This window comes from Rhipicephalus sanguineus, chromosome 11 (assembly GCF_013339695.2).
Source record: "Rhipicephalus sanguineus isolate Rsan-2018 chromosome 11, BIME_Rsan_1.4, whole genome shotgun sequence".
In the NCBI taxonomy this organism is placed as follows: Eukaryota; Metazoa; Arthropoda; class Arachnida; order Ixodida; family Ixodidae; genus Rhipicephalus; species Rhipicephalus sanguineus.
In genome coordinates this window covers 87,418,016-87,439,080 of record NC_051186.1, presented here as the reverse complement: position 1 = coordinate 87,439,080, position 21,065 = coordinate 87,418,016, and the positions used below count along the sequence as shown (strand labels likewise).

Sequence of the window (21,065 nt, the reverse complement as noted above, 5' to 3'; positions counted from 1 at the left end):
CCTCACAGAGGTCTTAATCCGAGACATCAAATAAGTCTCATACTTGTACATTACTTTTCACCCAGGATTAAAGGGACCCTGAAACGGTTTTTTGAAGTTTTGTCAGCGTTTAGGCAAGATCATCCCCAAATCATTCGCACCCGAAATTAAGCGACGCACCGTGTACCAAGACCGCTACGGACAATTATATCTATACCCTCCTCCTCACCACTACCTTGCACCCTCAACTCACAGACACGCTGGCATCGCCGGCGATCGCAGCGCTCTTATGCGCGCACTCGGCGGTTTGAGCTTCGCCCAGTCATGACCGCCGATATTGCGCGCCGACAGGTTGAGCGCAATCTCGGAGGCTCAGTGTGCCCCGCAGAACGCCGTCTGGCAACAAAGACGAAGCTCACGGACTGGTTCATATCTGCTCCGACAGGTGCCGCCACACTACCAGCCGATCTTATTTTATTCTTCTGTACGGGGACAACCTGCATGCGGACAAACAAAAAGAATTCGAGAATGATCCCCGATAAGCGTAAACTCGGGCAATGTGGTTGTGTCTTCAGGGGTGAAGTTACAGCCGCAGACTCGTGGATCGTGGCGTTGAAAGGACAGCGAGAGCGCGACGCTCATTGCAGCGTCGAGATGAAGGGATTCCGCTCGCCAGATGCCTCACAAACATTGCACGATGTCGCAGCTTTACAAGCCACCAGTTGCTAGATATGTGGTACACAATACGGCTAGGACAATTCATTGTGTCCAGGAAGAGAGACCTCGACATAAACACTGTCGCTCAGCTGACGTCAACGCGGAGTACGTTGTAACACAGGCAGATGACGCTTGCTGCCCACAGGATGTTCAGTGACGTGTGCTGGACATATCCAATCAGATCAGCGGCCTGCGTGACGTCGCGCTTTCAATACGACGCGCACTGGAAGTGGGCGGTTTCAAAACGCGTTTGGCTGAGCCGCTGTGATCTGTGGCGATTCGCACCTTTAAAGCCTTGTAATAAATACACAGTTTACGCACAGAGCTTACATTGGTCTGGACATGATCCTTAGGACTTGCTCTACCGGCCTATTGTGTTCGTACAAAATCGTCAAAACCGTTTCAGGGTCCCTTTAAAGGGTGAAGAACAGGTTCTCGCAGACAACAACAGCTGTTTTATGCCTAGGTTCGGTTACAGCCGCCGTTTTGCTGCATAAGGCACCAGTCCATTTTCACCAGCCGACGCAATTTTGAGTGTCGCGGAACGGATTGCTTTGAAGAACACAGACGGAAAAGAATGTTGAGGTTGTGATTGGAAATAATTTTTTACTCCCGACACTATGCATGATCCAAGGTATCAGACAAAGAGGCTACATTATTGGGTGAAAAGGATTCGCTAGCTCACAATGGCCGTCGGTTGGTCCATATATGTGCACACTACAACAAAAGCGCAGTAGAATGTGTTTTGGACAGCCGCACGATATCTCCTGGAGGACAAACAAGAGAAAGACTGTGTTCGTAATAAATATTGGTCATGAGATTAAGCTTTCTCGAAGTATATAAGCGTGAAGGTTCAGTTGTGTCTTATTGTGGTCTTCTTTTCCTGAACATTTTCATTCTAGTTACGCCATAAATACGTAGACCAGTAGGTGTGTTCGTTATGTATACTAGATGCACGATATCAGCTTCGAGAACGTTCCCTCCTGCACGTTCTGCTAAAGCCTGTGTGGAGCTCAGTTTTCTTTATTTACATGATATAAGGAGATGTTGGCGCACACGTAAGGCGCCGGCTACTCCTTAGCTCTTAGAGGTGCCTACCATAGAGTACATAGGGTGTAAATTTCTAAGCACAACTAACCCGCAGTACATACAATATACATTTTAGCGTAACAACCTGGACATGTCATAACAGTCAAAAGAACAAATTAAACAATCACATACGTGTGCACGCACGATGATGTTAAAAAAATGAAGCACAACCTTTGCACGGCATAACCAAGAAGAGAATAGTCAACACGCACATATATATACACTGTTGCTGCTGTAAGGCAGACTACGAGGAAACAGCTAAATCATCAGCCTATGCAGGGGGAGATGTCTCCTTTTTCATCTAATATTATTCATTAGATAAGGTTGCACCACTCAATGCATTTTAACGGAAAAAGGTCCACACCACTCTCTACGCAGCAGGTGAAGTGGGGCATATCTCGATCAGCCTCGCAAGCATACTCTGCGCTACAGCCAACTCACGTCGATTTTCAGAATGTTCAGCTCACTATCTTATCGTTCTCGCTCGTAGCGTCATTGCCGACTCACGGCTGATCCGCAGCGGTGTGTCGCGCCATGTAACGAAGGAACAGCAATAAACAACCATCCCAGTTGAATATACACAAAATATGACTACCGAAATTCTGACGTCTTTCATACTACGCGACATGGCATGCTGGCGTTACGCTGGCGTCTGTCGCGAGGCTGTGTCGGGGAAGTGTTGCGCTAACACGTTTCTGTAGAGCTACAAGATTTTTCGCGTTATATGGCGATAGCGTTAAAGGGGTCATGAAGCACCCCTTGGGCTGATTGAAAAAAACACATCCTGCGGAAAGCTGACACGGCTATGAACTGCTCTGCCAAATATTACAGTCGTGCGCGCCGCGTAATGGCCACAAGCGGAGCGCGAAGTTGCCGTTTCCCCAGGCACCCTCTTTTCAAACAGAGGCCGGTTCTCACTCTCGTCGGTGGGCGGGGCGTCTATCCGCTGTACGTCGCAAGAGACATAGCGTGCTTATTGGCCGATAGCCTACGTAAATCGAGAGCGGCGTTCGGATCAGATTGCCGGCGCCGCACTCCTCAGTACACGGTAGGCGCACTCGCGCAAGCGAATCACAGCGGGAGAGCGATCGCGTTTCATGACGCGCGCTGGCGTAACTTCTTTCCCCCATGCCATCCCTCCCTGTCTAGCTTCCAGTGCGCTCGTCGGCACGAGAAAAGAGAGAAAGCGCTGGGAGCGTGCGCCAAACCCCCGTAACTCCGCTGATTCTTGACGGATTCGAGAAATTTTTGCGGCAATCGATTCGGGAGGCAGTACACTCCGATACTGAGGCCATTAGATCATTACTTGGAAAAGTGGTTCATGACCCCTTTAAAGAGCTCGTTTCGCAGGAATTCCGGTGTCGGTGTGGGCATCGGCGTCGTGGTTGTCAGCGAAACATCAGCGTTGTTCGTGAGCGAAAATTCGAGAGAGAAGAAAATAAATTGATAGTAAAAAAAAACTACAGTTTGAATGGGCATCAAACCCAGACCTTCTGTGTGGCAAGCAAGTGTTCTACCACAGAGCCACGCGATTGCTTGGAGCTGCTTCCGAAAAAAAGTCACAGTTTCACCGCAAGGGCGAAGCAATGAATGCGATAGCAAACAAATGTGTGTTACACGAAGTGAGGCTGGCAGCTAACTGCTTTGTATCCGGTCTTGCGTAACTGCAAAACGCTGGTGTAAAAGAATACGGACGCTCCAGGGAGCGATGCTCTCCGCATAGACAGTTGGCGTTGAGAGCGCAGCACGTAGAAGGGTATACAAGACGCCCGCTGTGATGGCTTTCGAGGTAGCACGCGCGCCAGCGATCGCCACCGTGCCCTTAGATTCAACGTTCAAAGTTGCTCCTCGCACGGCACTCCCCCCCCCCCCCCTCGCGTCTTCGCGTCTTTTAAGGATCGTTAAAGACGGGCGGGTCGTTTCCTGCCTGCTTCGACAGCAGGCCTCCCGAGCGGGGTGATGTTATCGCATGCACCCACCGAACAAAGGGAATATGCCGGCTCGTTTGAACTCTGCTTCGGCCGCGTTCACCGCCCCCGCCCGCACGCCTTTACCCACGGTAGAACGTACAATGCGTGGGTGGGAGCTTATCAATTTGGACTTCATACCGGAAGGACATGACGGCGACAGCAAAGACCCATCGAGACTGTCCATATAATTGCTATCGCAATAAAAATCCTATGCGAATGTCATGTAATGCGAGAAATCTCCTTAACGCCTGTATTGTTGCGTGGCAGAAGCGTAGAGTTGCGCCAGGCGTCAAGACATGTGAATTGCACAGCGAGCGAGGGGTTTAAAGGCCCTCCCATTCCAAAGCGCTCAGGCATATTTATTCATCATCATCAACAAAAGCATCAATGAAGTAAGCATCTGCGTATGTTAGCGTGTTGTCTCACGAACGCGTAGTGGGTACAACGTAACAAGGGTTGAAAGTTCGGCGAGTTGGTACGGGAACATCTTAAGAAAAACACTGCGCAGCAGGACGAGACACCGAGGAAGAACTCGTTTTCGTCAGTTCTTCTGCGCTCGTTTTCGCCAGTTCTTCTCGGTGTCTCGTCCTGCTGCGCAGTTTTTTCTTAAGATGGTTACTACGGTTATGCGCAAAATGAAGAATTATGCCGTAGTGGGCACTTCGCAACTGTACTTGCAGGAGGCATTGTAAGATAATTTTAAACGGCCAATGTTACTGGCACAGACGTTTCCTTCCTTGTGGCAGGGTTTAGGTGTCCACCGTAAATCAAAGCGAGGCTACCGAGGGAGAAGCCGACTGGAGCAGGGCCTGATCACGCTATTGAGTTCTATTCTTGAGGCCAAGCTCAAGCGTCAGCTTTCTCCCGACATGCTCGCACAACTTTGACCTTTCATTGTGACGTATATGTTTATCGCATTTGTGGCAACGTGTCAGTGCGGTAAGTGAGCGTTGCTGTCAGTCGCCTCATAATCTCTTCGGATGAGCGCGCGCCGAGTGCAGTCATCGTAACGGTGTACGTATGACATCACGATCACCTGTGAGACCGGGTTTTTCCAAGGACATTTATCGGGCGATAATTTGGCGCCCGTTGTGACAGTACAATTCACTGCGGTACTACAAACATTTGTCGCAGTATTTCGGCTCTGTGTTGTAACAACACACACGCTACAAACTTTCCTTCCGGTTTCACGAAAGGGGATGTGTGTTCTAAAATGGGGTTGGCCTGTTGTTGCATCAGGGATCTTTACTAACTACAGAGAAATCTCGTTGTAACAACAAAAAATTCTGTTGTCCTCGTGGTAAGTTCTGTTATAATTTTTTTATGAGATGAAAAGCAAATGAGCCTCGTAAGAGGGAAATGCATAGGCGTTTAGCACTGCAGTTGATTCTTGGCCGTAGATGTTTTGCGGTCGATTATTCTTCGCTCTGTGATACTGAATATCATCTGATTGTCCTTCTATTCAGAAGCTGCGCAGGTTATGAAGAGAGATAGGCAAAAACAGCCTTGAAAGATCGTGAAAGAGGTGCTTGCAGCATGACGAAAGAGATGAGGAAGTACTAAACTGCAATCACGATCAGTTGTTGGGTAAAAAAGTTGACAGGCTTCTGAAAGCGCACGTAAAATTATTTTTGATACTTTCCATTGGTCGGAACACCATGATTTGTCACCAGTTGTCTCCTGCAATATACAACATAACTTTATGAAGAAAGGTATAAAATCGCGTGCCGTCAATCAGAGTTGCGTAAATATGCAGTTTTGTTTTCACATGCCTTGTTACGACGACGACAAGGTCTTTGTGGTGCACATGTGCTTTAGAATTCCTCCTTAGGAGAGATATCAAGTTTTTATAAACGTCGTCAATAGGCACTAGTTTCCCGTTCCTTAAAAAAATTGCGCTGCTTTGAGATGGCGTAAGCTGAAACACAAAACAAAATTTGCTCTTAGAACTCTTGAAGGATTTCGTGAGTGCCGCATATTTTACATGAAATTACTCCAACAGAAATTGTCAACACTTTAACAAAAACAGTCAATCTTCGAGGCGTGACACTATATATTGCCACGCCCGCTTCTTGTTTTGATGTATTCGGGTTTGACCAGCAGTGACGGGACGCTCGGCGCTGACCGCGCGGCAGTGTTCAAGAAGCTTCGCGATTGTAGTAGATCACTTTTTTTAAGATCGCGCGCAGGCCGCGAACAGCCTAGATTATTCCGGAGCTTGCGCGACCACCAGTGATAAGACTGCAAAGTTCGATGCGTGATGTATAAAAGACGGCACGTCCCAGCCATGAGTAGTTTTATCGCCAGCCGGCGCCCTGTTCGCCGCTATCAGTGTAGAGCATGTATTGCTGTAGTGAGTTTTCATTTCGCGGCCAGAAGTTCGGCCAAATAGAGAGCTTCATCTTGAACCCACCGCCTGCTGTCTTTGTCGACGTGGCGACCTCGTGACAATATGTTAAAAAGCAAGAATTCGCGAAAAAAAAGACCCCGAGATCCTGATGGCGGGAAAGGCGGAAAGTATCAAGCATTTCACGCCCACAAAATATTGTAAATTGATCCGCTGGCCAATAGTTCACTGATTATTTATTTATTTCTCTTTACCTACGCACTATACTCTGCTTAAGGAACACGCAAATGCCAGATATTCCCCACGAAAAGTCGTGACGTCTTAGCGCCCGCTTCTGCTACTGTGTCTGTCATTGTCCGCCATTGCCATGAACGAGGACTCTGTGTTCGAAACATAGTTTCGGCACGAAGAAATACTACTCATATGTACAATTTATAAATATTCCTGCCATGCAAATAAGTATTCAGAAATACTGTGCATTCTTCAGCAGTGCAGGAGATTGCGCGAAAGGCACGCAGATGCGAGGACCATGTCAAGGAAAGCAGAAAAAAACTCTCAGGCCTCCATGCAACACAGAACACATTCATAGCGTAAGCAGGAGGAGCGACTTTGCACGAATTCGTTGTAAACTACTTTAAGGTGTTACTGAAAGCACAGAACATAGACTGTAGTTTGTTAGTGTGCTCACATTCACTGAGGTACTCTAAGGTGTACGTCATGCTTGCTTTCTGAGACAATAAGCAAGTTGCGAGACTTATCGTGTTCGAATCTATGGAGCAACTCTTCATAAAAGACAGTCAACATCAAATCGGGGGTGCTATGTAGTATGGCCCGAGCTTCTCGGGCACACGTGTTTGCTCCGAGCTCGCCCTATGGCGGTCATGATAGGAAGACAGTGCGGAGCGCGCGATAGCAGCGTCGATAAAAACGGCTTCAAGAACGAGCATGGCGTCAGAAACGCATGTGCAGCATCTGCGGCGGTTTTTAAAGGAAACACCTCCTGCGAACGCGTCAACGCCGCCACTCAGTCAACATTTCAACAGTGCCGCGACGTCAGCGTGATTGTCGCGCTATCTTTGTGCCAACAGAACATCGCGTCCCCCATAGGCGTGTTCGTATGTGTTTGCGTTTGTCCTCTTTCGGGCAAGTTCTTTCGTTCCACCTGCAGCATGGAAATTTGCACTCTCGAAGGCAACAAGGCCGCACACGCAGCACTCTCATGCAGCTCGTTTCGCTTCTCTGGAATATTACAGAAAAATAAATATCCAGGTTACTGCAACTTACATTACACGCCTGCAAATTTTTCTGCAGTAATGAATCGGTAGAAACAATGTCTCCACAAACAAGTAAACAGTGTAGTTCTCGCCGCAAATGCCACCAGCGCTTGCTTCATGGCCGTGAGTGGTACGTTGTGAGCGCGGCGAAATTCAATGCGAAACATCGTAGACAGGTGATGATATAGCCTTTAGTTCTTCTTGCTTGTGTGCATAGTCTGTGCGAATATGCTCATAGATCAATCGCGCCGCTTGCTGGCGTTGTGGCGTGAGCACTGCTCCTCCGCAAGAGCAAGCACGGTGGACGGACCTGCTCTTCGCCACGGGCGTCTGTCAATCAAACTGACTGACGCGCGAACTCGGGTGCAAACTCGTTGATTCTGAAAAGGCCCCAGTTCAACTCGTGACCGCCATCGTGCCGGTGTGCCTGTCAAGCGGTTCATGCGGCGGACGCTAAGCAGAGCTTCTTTGCATGTGAAATAATTTGGTCAGCTTGGAGTACTAGTGCAAGGCTGGCGCCATCGGACGAGTTTGTGATCACCTAGCCTCTTTCATCTTTTTACGTGGTTCGTCTACTCTGTCTACTCGGCCTGCGTCGGAATGAAGACCACGTGAGTTCGGTGTCAATTTTTATGGTAATAATCAGCTTGTTCTTAATTAATATGATATAGTTCTGTCTTAATCGGTGATGTCTAATCAACACGTAATTAAGTAGTCAGTCTTAATTGGCAAGCTTTTTATTAGTACGAGGCTAATTTGCACAAGCCTAATTAGCGCGATTCTAGTTAGCGTGGTTTTGAGGAGTAAGGTCCTAATTAGCTCGGTTTTAGTTAGCGTACCCCTAATTAGCGTCGCGTTTTTACCTCGGTCTTAGCTCTACACGGCTTCACTAGCATGGTCTTAGTCGGATGTGGCTTAATTAGCTCGGCCTTAGCATAACCTGGCTTAATTAATTTGATTATAGCATGTACTGACTTAATTAGCTAGGTATACATCCCAGCCAATTAGCTAATCAGCCGGGAGCACGTGCTCGGGGAGCGAGCAGGCGATGAGTAAGAGGAGCAGCGCACTAGAACCTGCAGGCCGACCATGATGATTATACACGTGGCCTCGGGGATTAGCTCCGGCCGCGGTGTTGTAAGGCACTCGGCCGGAGCTAATCTCAGAGGCCACGGTGCTGATTATTCTAAATGATATTTAGTGCAAACATTAAACGCCTGAAAAGGAATTTAAACAGCCCGTACTTCTGAAAAATATCGTTAGTAGATATTGCTGACACTTTTTTTGCACGGTTGCTCTTCTGCACTCAGTGCAACGACAAAAAATTCCAAGAAGGTGCCTCTGGTTTGAAGAAACCACCCGCTTGTCGACCGCCCTTGACATAACGCCGCGTTTCATCGTAACCAACAAAACGCAGCGCGCGCGGAAGGATGGATTTGACCTTTTCGTACTGTAAGCTCGTTCAAAAGGAGGTGTCGCCAGTGGTCGGAAAGATTCCGAGTTTCGCCAGACTCGGGCCATCCTGCATAGTACCCCAGAGCTATATTGTGGCAAACAGGTACCATGTCAGAGTGTTCACTGCTACTTAAGCTATGAAATTCATCGTGGCAGCCGTGTCGCAAGCAATGGATTTGCAAGACTGCTGTTGATGATGAAATTTGGCGTAGCCTTTAACGGGCTACTGATGATAAAGTACGACACAGCCACTTGTACAACTGTGGTGGCGTTAAAGTTTGTACCCATCATGCATTTCACGACATGATGCATGAAGTACTGCAACGCAGATACAAGGCAAAAATGTTGTTGGTGAAGCTGTTGACAACGGGGATGATGCACCATAGATGAGGCCTTCATTATGGCTGATCTGCTTTGACCTACCCACTCAGTTGCGCCATACACGTTGCACGACAAGTGGTGCATCACTGTGAACATGTCACTCAACGTTTCCAACTACATAGCAGCACACTTGAATCCTCGGGTGACAAAAGGCCGCTGCCGATGTTCTTATTGCTGACAATGATAAAAGACTGTGGAACAACTGTTTTTATGGGTGAGCGGCTTTAATGTACCCACACGTTGCGCACTTGACGTAGCGTCATACGGCTTGCAAAGCTACGTATGGGCACTTTGTGCAGATATGTAGCAGCACATGACTCCTCGCGAGACACAAGGCTACAATATAAGCTGTTGCTACCAGGGTGTCGGAACAAATGTTTTCGTTTCGGTTTTAGTTCGTTCCACCGCAAAAAGTTCCTGTTCCCGTTTCTGTCCGGAACGAAAAAAAAAAGAATATTCCGTAACGGTTCGTAACGGTTTTTTTTTAAATGAAAAAAATTTGAATTTAGGGTACTCATAACGAACATTGGCTTTTTGATGTGGGTTACTTGCCCTGCTCTTAGGAAAGTGGGACAAGGGTAAAATACGTTCTTCAGAGGAGCGGAAGTAACTGTACACGTATTTCTATACCTAGCACAACCCAGTATTAATTTCAAAAGTCATAGTATTTATTTTCTCAAAAGACAAATACGAATTTTTTAGTGGCGTCAGTGCTTGTGTCAAGGGAGTGAGCACGATCTCAGCGCAGCACGTCATTGAATGTACTTCTCTGATGTGCGAGACCACTGTTCTGATAAAGAGATCGCCAGGCCTGCGCGACAACACGCAACACAGTCACAACGAAATCTGGAAGAGCGGACTTTGTAGAGCCTGATGGAGAGTATCTTGGGGCAATAAATACAAGTACACATGCAAGGTACCCACTACGCCATAAATCGTCCCAATTCTTCTGAAGTAGAGAAGTAGAGAAGTTCCCACTTTGCCATTTTTCGTCGTTCTTCGGAGTCTCGTGGTACACGCTACACATATAAGGCATTATGTGCATTTTGCGCTGTGGCTGATGATGATAAAGAATTATGGCTGAGCACGTTGCAGTGGGTGGGAAGCAGTGTGGCGGAATGGGCGCCTCCATTCCATTTCAATTCCATTGCGGGGAATCAGAACTTGCCGCAATTCGATTCCTTTCAATTCCTCGGATTGAAAACAATTTAGCCCATTCGCACTCCGGGAATGGCCGGGCAGTTCAATTCCATCAATGTAATTCTTCCACGTAAGAAAGACATCTTGATCGTTTTATTGAGTTAAGAATGAAGCCCCATAAAGCTGATGTCATCAGATGGATTAAGAACTGCAAGAGTACGCAAAACATGTTACCAAGGTCGAGTGATAGTAGCTTGGTTACGTATCTCGTGCAGTACAACCACCCTACTAATTCCCATAGAGGCAGTTCTCCCGCTACCTATAGTATTTGCGTGGTCAGCGTGTTTGAACGAATGGTGGTGTTTTAATATTGTTTATGCTTAAATGTGTTAATGCTAAAATGATAACGTAGCTTATTTTTATGCTGGCAAAAGTTGTATTCAAGAAGACTAAGCAGTTTTGCCACGCCTCTGGAGCGGTCGTGAATATGGAGAAAACTAAGAGTTGGTTAATGGGGAATAAGATCCTCTAGATCTGCTGGTATTAGTTGGAACAGTGCACCGCTCGGGCACTTCGTGCCTTTGCATCGAATACGGAACACTGGGCGCACTGCTCGTCAGCACTCACGCTTGTCAAGTGCACCTCGCAAGCATGGATGGGGTGAGGAGTACTTTCTGTGTTCGCCTGTGCGCAGCTATGCAGTGTCTTCCTTGTCGCAACAGTTATTTACGTGTGTCATGCACTAAACTGCTCGTGAGATAAAGATCAGGCTGTGCATAGAGTATTCGCCCTTTCGTGTGGGGCTATCCATGGGAACCAACGCGCAGAAATATTTTATTTTCTCCGTTCTGTATCTGCTGGGATATGCATTTGTTTTATACTACTTATGCCTCGGTTTGTAGTAGGCGCGTTGCTTATAAAATGTACCGTTCTTGCAATTAGCCAAGCCAATTGTAATATACTGCTTTATTGGTAATTTCGAGGCTCTGACTTACTAGTGTTTGAAGTTAGAAAAACAGGACGTAGACGAAAACGTGCTCTATATTCGGAAAAGATATAATTCTATTCCCATTCCATTACGTGCAAAAGGAGCTTATTCCATTCTCATTCCATTCCTCCAAGCGTTGTCCCCATTCCATTCCGGGGTCGCGAAATGTGGAATGATTCCGGAGTCATTCCAATTCTGTGGGGCAACTCCGCAACACTGGTGGGAAGCATCATAGCACACACTTTTTGCGCTATTAGCATTGTCTGATGACTGGATGTTATTTTCCTCTTCTGCCACGCTGTATTACACGTGTTAACGCGATTCCTTGCCCAACATGGCGCCTGTATAGAGTGCTTTTGTGAAGGAGCTACAAGCACCAGCGTGGCACTGCATGTGGTGGAAGACCCGACTGCCACGCAAAGGGCGCGGGTTGAAATCCCATCCGATCCTAGAAATTTGTTTCTCATTAATTTTTTCTTATATCACGCGATTGTGGTCACGGACACCGGCGGCGGCGGACAACTGTGGTGCCAAAGTCAGTTGTTGTGATCTCACAACAGCTTTCGCTGTAACAAACATCAGCGCCGACAATGCCCTCTCCACTTTGGCCTGCGTGACAGGCGTGCGAAGTCCACTTGCGTTAATATAAACATCTGTGGTTGCCACTGCTTTTGTTTTTCGCACAATTTCAACGTATCTTTGCTTCGGAATTCCTGCCTGAGGTACGCGCTAACACTGTACCCTGAGATATGCATAACTGCTCACGTTGCATGAGCTCAGTTGTTCCGGATTGCGGAGTTTTCTCGTGAAGCGAAAAACAATTGAAAAAATTTCGGTTTCACTCCAGAACGAAATGATAGATAAAGTGTCGGTTACGTTTTCGTTCCGGTCAAAAATATCGTTCTTTGTTTTTCATTTTCGTTCCGTTCCAGCACCCTGGTTGCTACTGATCGCAGAGAATTGCGGCACATACCATATTAGGATGAGCAGCTTCGAAGCTTGTACAGTTGGGCCGCCTTAAAGGTAGCACGCATTGCGCAATTCACATGGCGTGACACATTGAGTTATACTACGCGACTGGGTGAAAATAAGCACGCATACCTTGTTGATGCTGCCGTTCATGGTAATGAATTATGACTGATCACTTTACAGTAAGAAGGCAGCTTGAAAACAGCAACTCGTTACGCAGTTCACAAGGCGTGACTTACGCCACTCAATGTTTGCAAGCTGCACACGTGGCTCCTGGCCCCACTGGACGCTTCCATAGGAGCGCGTTCTCATTCAGTTTCAAGCAATGGAGTTTTGAATTTGCTGCAGTTCAGGATACAAGGATCGAGAGTTTTTTCACAAGACTTTCACAAGACTGAAAGAATCGAACAGTTTTTGTAGTCTGACTATAAAACGTGGGTCACATTCTATTGGTTTCTTTGGTACCTAAATGGTTTTTCATATTCCGTCTTAAGCTATCACCTAGATACCGAAGTGCGGCCATACGTTGAGATATTGTGTAGGATGGTATTATGTGTTGTTTGTTGAATGTATACGCATTTAGTGACTTAAGTAAGCGAATTCATTTCTTTGAAAGCATTACCGCTCAGCTAGGTTGTGATAGGTATTTATTTTTATTTATTTATTTATCATAGTACCCACAGCGCCCAAGGGCATTACAGTGGGGCAGACAGTGTGTGTGTGTGTGTGTGTGTGTGTGTGTGTGTGTGTGTGTGTGTGTGTGTGTGTGTGTGTGTGTGTGTGTGTGTGTGTGTGTGTGTGTGTGTGTGTGTGTGGTGTGTGTGTGTGTGTGTGTGTGTGTGTGTGTGTGTGTGTGTGTGTGTGTGTGTGTGTGTGTGTGCGCGCGTGTGTGTGTGTGTGTGTGTGTGTACGTGCCGTCTGTATGCGTGCGTGTGTGTGTGTGTGTGTGTGCGCGTGCCGTCTGTATGCGTGCGTGTGTGTGTGTGTGTGTGCGTGATTGGTGCCTTTGCTGCCCTTCGTAATTGGGAGCGCCTTGCGTAGATATCTTTCATTGCCTTATATACAGCTCGTGAATGCTTTCGTCACCTGCGCAAGGCAGCGAAAGCAACAAAGTTCAATGTTCTTTCTGAAACTGGCACCCCATGCCAGAACATGTAGAGCTGCAGTACACAAAGTATTTCTACTTCCAGGGTTTTGCTTACTGAATATACCTTCCTGTTACCCAGAGGCTCGAGCCGCGGCTACAGCCATGTCTTTGCATGCATGACGCCGCCGCCTCAATAATTAACCAATCATTAACCTCTGGGGCGCAACTGTGACGCTGTGAGCGAAGAAAAGCTTAAACAATGGTGTTACTGGCACTGTTCATTCATGCTTGCGAATATTACCGATATGTAAAATGGACAGTTTTGGCTATGTCAATGTTTTTAACGTTAAAAAACTTCGACTACAACTCTCTGCCGACACTACTATAATACAATTAGATTGTTGTGGGCATCCCGAAACCAGTAGTTGTACAAATATTCCGGCGAAGGGTGTGCCAACGTCGGGCTAATACTGGTCCAATGCTGGTATGTGCCCTGGAAGTTTTTGTTTTGCTATCAAAGTGAGTCGCTATTATAGATTGGCTTCAACATGTGGAGTTAATGGTCTTCTAAGCGAAGACAAAAATAGTACTTTGGGTAGATGTACGCAAACCTATTTCACGCAATTCTTCACCGATGAAGTTTTCTAAGGATATAGCCCAGTGGCTGCGGGAAAAACAAGGCATCTGCAATGTGCTTGCATAAGCAACCGTGGCGCACGGCAGTCACATTAAGGAGGTAGGTTTAGAGGAAAGCAGTGATCGTAAAGGACCACAGTGATATTGCTGCTACCTGCTGCAGGAAAATGAAGTCATAGTACTGAAGTAAGCGCACTTACCGTATAAAGGCCTTTCATGTAGATCTTGAAGTGTCCTGCTCCCAACAGTGCCAGACGTCTTGATGCCTATATGAAGACCTTGGCTAAGTGAAGGTCCTTTAGTAACACGAAAACAAGCAGTCACGCAATATTCATCCCGATGTTTTGCCGCAATGCCATGGTTAAGTTGAGGTTGGTTTGGAGGTGCTGTTAGTTTGTCGATGCTTCGGTCGGGAACCGACCTTTCTGAAGATAAAATTTAGGTTTCTCCGAAAGGTATTCATAACATCGTTATTCATTCCATGGGGAGCGAAAAGAAACACTACAATCGTGCGCGCGCGCACACAGACACACACATACACCTCCCGCCTCCCCCCCGGACATTTTCGTGCAGTAGGTGTTTTCACCGAAAATAAATAATGAAAATATTTGTTTTCTCAAACAGTCAATGTATTCACAATGCCCCCCCCCCCCTCCCCGGAAAGATTCCTGGCTACGGGCCTGGCACTTACACAAACACGCGTGCAGGCAACCGACACGGATCGTCTCCTGCAGTTGCGAATTGCTAATATATGAAAGGAAATGGCGGGAGAACAAGAAAGAGCACTTGTAATTAGACTCTGGCTCAAAAGCGGGAAGGAGGATTCTCGCGGATATGGATACTCCACCGGCTCAGGTTGATGCTCTGTACCAATGGGTGACGAGAGATCAGAAGGAGAATATTATCGTTTCGTCTGCCCTGCGGGACGTGTACGAAGGAGGACAGCGCGAGCTCAGGCCCTTCTCCGCCAGGTTGTGGGTCCCCACGACGGTGCCTGTTTCGTAGGAGCGGCACAATATGACAACAATAGTGTCAGGTTTACGGTAGTGGCAATCGACCCCGAGGGGCTTCCACTAATGCGGCGTCGGTATACGCCCAAAACTGCTAATGCAGCGGAGCAAGCTACCATTGCCGCGGTTCTCCTAGATAACAATCACGCAAACATATTTAGTGATTCAAGGGCAGCCATTCGGGCTTTCAGTGTTGATGGTGTGTGCGAAGAGGCCAAACACATACTCGGTAAGAAGTCACTTATAACTCATACTCTTACATGGTTCTCTGCTCATATGGGATCCATGGGAGAAGGGATAATTAATATCAGTGAATTGGCCCACTCCAGGGTGCGAGGGTTAGCTGCCCGCGGCCATGAAGAACGTCTGGGTCAACCTGGCGGAATGGTAAATAGGGATCAACTACGCACAATGGAATTACCCATAATTTTGTTATGGGTAGAACAGTTTTTCCTCCTCCAGACAGGAAGTTAAACAGGGCGCAGGCGCTGACGTTCAGATTGCTTCAAACGGAAACGCACCCTACCCCTGCCTTTCTCCACAAGCTTTATCCTGGTGCTTGTTAACTAACTCATGTACGAAATGTGCCGGTTTAGCCACCTTACACCACATGCTTGGGAGTGCCCTTCGGTACGTGGCACTGATACAGCATCGGCCAGCAAGTGGGGCTCCACTCTGAGGAGTCCGGACATTCAGTCACAACTTTGGGCTGTCCAGAGGGCCCCCGATGCGGCGGTTGGTCTCGGCCTGACTGTCCCGTCGTGGGAGCGGCCCGCCGTGTGCTAGGTCGCACGCCTCCGGACGTTTATTAATAAAGTTTTTCCAAACAAAACCAAAGAAAGTCATAACAATTACACTGCAGTTCAAAACTATAGATATATTGTTCTCTATGCCTTTCTTGGCTTCTTTGTCTGTTGACGTCATTACCTTGCGTCTAACAAAGAAACGAGTCCTTTATCCATTCCCCTCCTTTCCAATTTTTCTTTCCCTGTCAGCGTGAGTGTTGTGAGACAGTCACAGCGAGAAAGAACTAAACCAAGAACGCATAATATATTTCAGACGGCTGGTTTCCGCTGTACATAGAGTACCACGGGTTACATGTCAACATAGTTCAATGGTTAATATCGTTAACTGGGTCAGCCTACTGTGTTCACATAGAACCTTTTGCACTATACGTACAGCGGGACCAGACCACTGTAATAAATTGTGGGTGTTTGTCTCAGTATAGCTCCTTTCTCAATGTGACTTTAAGTTTTACCTTGTATTTTTATTTCTATTGTTCATTTACTTCTCTTATCTCTCCCTTGCAACTTGATTTACGAACAGGTGATCTACGTTTAATGATCAATATTCCGTAACCTGTCTCCCGCTTTTTTTTCTCACCATTAACGTTCTCCTCGAGAAAACAGGAACGCTATTCATGGTTCACTGACCGTGACATCCATTAAGGCATGCTTTGCCTGCACCTTGTACTACCTGCGCCCAGGCCCTTACGAGGTAAGAGACAATTTGATCGGACTAATTGGTAAATATGCATCATTGTATGTAGCGCAAAGCTTTACTTAAGGACAGAAACAAAAAGGACAAGCCACAAGCGCTTACTTCAACTAAAAGTTAAGTGCGAGATGCGCATTCGAATGTAGGTACAAAACATAAAAAGTAAAAGAAGGAGTCCTCGTGCCAAGAAAGTCATTATCCAACTATTTCTATCGAGCTACCCATCAAGATACCGAAGTTCTTTCTTAGTAAGGAAAATAGACGGCGCGCTCACACATTTAATGTAAACACGTGTAATTTTAGCTGCATCATCAACCAAGCGGTTTAACAATTTAATGTTGCGATAAACGATGCTTTTATTGCCAACATATTGTAGACAATAACAATCATTACAGTGGATAGCCAGGTGACCATCGGCACGTTTTTGCGCCTTGTTGGCATGCTCTCTAAGCCGCTCCTTTACACACATTTCGGTCTGCCTAGCGTAGCAGCAAGCATACGACACCGGTTTTCTGTAAACGATAACCCGGGCGCTTGCCAAACCGCTCGATAAACAGTTAGCTGGTCTTAGCGAAAGCACGCTTCCGGCGCACCCGCGACTCTTAAAGACAAATGCGTATATTTTCTTGCCCTTAGTGTTTCCAACAAACGCAGGGAGTGCGGAGAGCCAAACAAACTGCTCATGGGGAGTGATGTACACAAACTCGATCTGTAATTCAGCGCCGCTAACCTACCTTCTTCCAAACGTACTGCGCCACGCCTTCTCTTGGCCGAAAAATTTGGTGGGCGTCCCAGCAAACAAACTTCCGTAAGTATGTGAAGACGTCGTGTGTAACTGCAGTTTTGGAACTTTTTGCTTACTTCCTCCGGTAATAAGTTGGGAAACGCTAGAGCATACACTACTGAACCTTTGGGAAACACATCACAGGGATTTTACGGCCTCTCGTGCATGCTAGACGCAGAAAATTGTTGGACTGCAAGTCTGCTATCTAGAAGGCTACTCTTTACCACCATGCGAACGCCAACATAGGCATATACCTCTCAAACTCAGCGTGAGAATCGCCTACAAAGTTATTGGAGCAGCAATTTGCTAACCTATATTGCGTATTTATTACACATATTATATTACGTATATTACGTATATTGCACGATTCGTACCATTGTATGCAGATGTCATATTAATTTTCACATTTTCCCCCTGTCTGTGCTTTTGCATTGTGGCAAAGTATCGCCTTCGAGATTGGCATCCAGAAGCTGTTTGGAGGTGCTTGCGACACAACATATAAGATCATTTCCTATATTTCACTTGAGAAAAATAGGAATTGGAAAAGTGGAATCGGGCTTTGAGCTCTTTGGCCGCCCACTTCTGGGGGTTATATGAATGTGGAATTGATTCGGCAGGGTTCCGTTTGGTGTGGCATAAGTCTGTTGAAAGAGTGCCGCCAAATCTGGCGGCTAAATGCGCTCCTGCAGTTCTAGCTTTCCCGTAAGGTTCCTGTTTAATGCGCTGTGCAGTTCATCAGTACAGGTTAGCGGGCCGTGCCGTCCACGAGCGACAAAGGGGCTACTGGGGCGCATGCCATCGCTGTGTGCAGTGTGTAAAATACATATATCGCTCGGACTCGTGTCGCTGAAGTAGGAATCTTTCCGTAGCTAGGCGTAGCTGCAGCGAGCGCAGCGCCTGTCAGCGAATGACGTACGTCTGCGGTGCCTTCACCATGGGGAGATTGAGGCATGCCTAGGCAGCGTGCCGGCGTGCCCGCTCGTTTGTGAGGCCGCATTCGGGTGGTGGCATCTTCCTTCCCTCTCGCTTGCTCCCACCGAACTCAGGTGCGATTGCCCCGCCTCTGGGTGGACGTGTCTTTGGTTTTGCGTAAACGGCATACTCGAGGTCTGAAATCTATTGTTTTACTCCATCGGAATAATCTTCCCATGTGTTAATGCATGATAAGGTCACATGCGGTAGGTTTCATGGCTCTCAGATGTACTATATTAGGAAAGAGCGTCTTACCGCCATCGCCACTTCTTTGTAGTACACCTCTTTTGTTTGCGGTTCTGGTAATGGGTGCTGCGGCGCTCCATCTTCAAAAAACACGATTTCTACGTAGTACTTCATATAAGCAGCTGAGAGTGATCCTAGGAGGAGAAATACTTGGGGGTATAAATCGTGTGAGCTAGCAAGCATACGTATTGAGTATGACAACGTCAATGTACACTCACACACACACGCACGCAAACACATCACATATATAGATAGGCATACATTTGCGCATCTGTATGTGTCTGCATGGAGAAGTAGATATACAAAACACAAATGGTGTATCCGACACTAAGCCTCCCTTAGCTTCACTTATAACGAACTAAAAGAACCTTCTTATGACGTAGTAATGCCTGCACTTCAAAGATTATTGTGCGAGTCGATATTGTAGAGTAATGGCCAAAATTAGGGGTGCGCGATTATTCAAAACTTCGAATATTACATCGGAATACTACGGTATTGGATTAGACGCGCAGGGCACTTCTAATATGCTGAAAGTTCGAACACCACAAGACGTCAACACAATATTGAAATGAGCGGAATGGATTACACAGCTGTGCTCGATTTCGCTTACTTTGTTGCACAAATATACAAAGTAGTTTCAGTTGTCAAATTTCCTTCTCCCCCAACCCTTATTTCGCTTTTACAATTGTGCCTGTATTCAACACTTTAAGCCGAAATTGGTCAAATTTCGACGAACTGCAGTCATTAAACAAATAGATAAACGGTTCGTCCAACAGGGAGTGAATGCGTGACAGTGCGTGCCGTGTGCAAACGCGCCTGGCAAGGAAGGGACTAACGGCGAGGGTAACTGCGCGCTGATCGTCTGCTGCCGCGCTCACTGCTCGGTCCTGTTGGCTAGCACGAAAACGAGTTATATTGGTTGTACGCCACAGTGAAAACGAAGCGCTATTACAATGAATACAAGCTGTTATGAGAGGCAAGATCAACACGTACCAGCGTGCACAGCGAGCGAGCGAGCTCACCCGCGTTTCCTTCCTATCGAGCTGCCGCTTCCAAACAAGTGCAAGCCTCCGAGCCCTCACACCGCGGATAACTTGCTTCAATGTGTCGAATTAGGAAGAACTACGAAGAACACTGCCAGCGCTCGGAAAAGTGAGCTGTTCGCCAGCGGTCGTATTCCCGTAGAATCACCGGCCACAACTTTGAAGCGATACCAAGCAGGCTCCGCTGCTTTGTCTGCATCAAGTCGGCCGGCGGTCGTTGTGAGTGCCAGGGGCGTAGCCAAGGGGGGGGTTGGGGGGGTTCAAACCCCCCCCCCCGAAATTTTTCAATTTTGCTTGCGTATATATGCACGCACACATACAAACGCAGGCAAGAACATATATGAAGTATGGTTGAACCCCCCCCCCGAAAAAAATTTCTGGCTACGCCCCTGGTGAGTGCGTTGCCGGCGTAGGTGAAGGAAACGTCGCATAGAATTTGTTTCACAGAAAATAATCTTCTGGAATAAAGTACAGTTCAAATTGTGTCTTCCTCTCCATGCGATAACCGTTCTAAAACCTCTAGCGTGAAGGAGAGCGCCGATACGAATCAACATACAGCCAGTGGTGCACAGCGAGCGACTTACGAGCACGGTGAAAGAACCGTGCCGGCAAACCGCATTGTCATTGTAAGTATGCGTATATCTAGAGCACGGCGTAAGACGCCGCGGACAGCGGACCCCTACCTATTTTCCATTTTGCACAGGAGACGCACGTCATCGCCACCGGTCGTTTAACGTATATATTGTCGTGCTCCTCGCAAAGGCCTAGCGACGCTGTCGCGAAGAAGCCGGCATCGGCGGGGCGCCTCACTGCTTCGCCGGCGTTCCTGCATAAGTGCCACTTCTATGTTTGCGTGCGCATAGGTGCATTTTACGGACTGGTGCACCAGCACTGCTAACGCTGGTTCGACCGACACGATCGAGCGCCAACTCATAATTCGAATTCGCTGACTGAAAGGGCGATAAACATTAGGTGGATTCATATTAAAAGATCGGCCTGCTTAGGTGCTGCCAATGAGCCGACGTAAGTTTACACGTACGCTGTGAATGTTTATTGTTTATTACGCCGAGCAGAGGTCTCCCACCGGCACTACAAGGGAAGTCAAGATACTGTGCCCATATAAATCCGGTGGCTGGTTTTCGGCTGTGTAGCCCGAGCGGCCTTTCACAGTGCCGATGTGGAAGTCAGCCCTGTTTGCGATTACTTTTGTGAATGTGTGTCTCGTTTTGTCGAAATCCAAAAAGCGCAGATGGATTACCAGAGTAGCTTTTCGAGTGGAATCGATGTTACACATGCGAAAGTTTGAACGCGCAGCCAGGTGACAGCTGAAGGTGTATCATTGTACTGTGCTCTGGTGTACGTTTCGTCTGTGAAATTCCTGTGTAAGGCAATAAAGAAAAAGAAAAGCGCCGGTGGTCAGTGTACGCGGTGCTTTACTTTGAAATAGTTGTGTTCATTTGTGCGTTCGTGCACGTGCCCCA

General features: G+C 47.2%; 1 long non-coding RNA gene across 1 annotated transcript; it reads right to left on the bottom strand.

Moving 5' to 3' along the window:
• Positions 1 to 5,532: 5,532 nt before the first annotated feature.
• LOC119374576 (uncharacterized) lies at positions 5,533 to 18,670 on the bottom strand. The gene is made up of 3 exons (XR_005180218.1): positions 18,551 to 18,670; positions 14,233 to 14,298; positions 5,533 to 5,673 (listed from the first exon to the last, which is right to left on the bottom strand). It is a non-coding gene; the product is annotated as an uncharacterized LOC119374576 (long non-coding RNA).
• Positions 18,671 to 21,065: the final 2,395 nt, after the last annotated feature.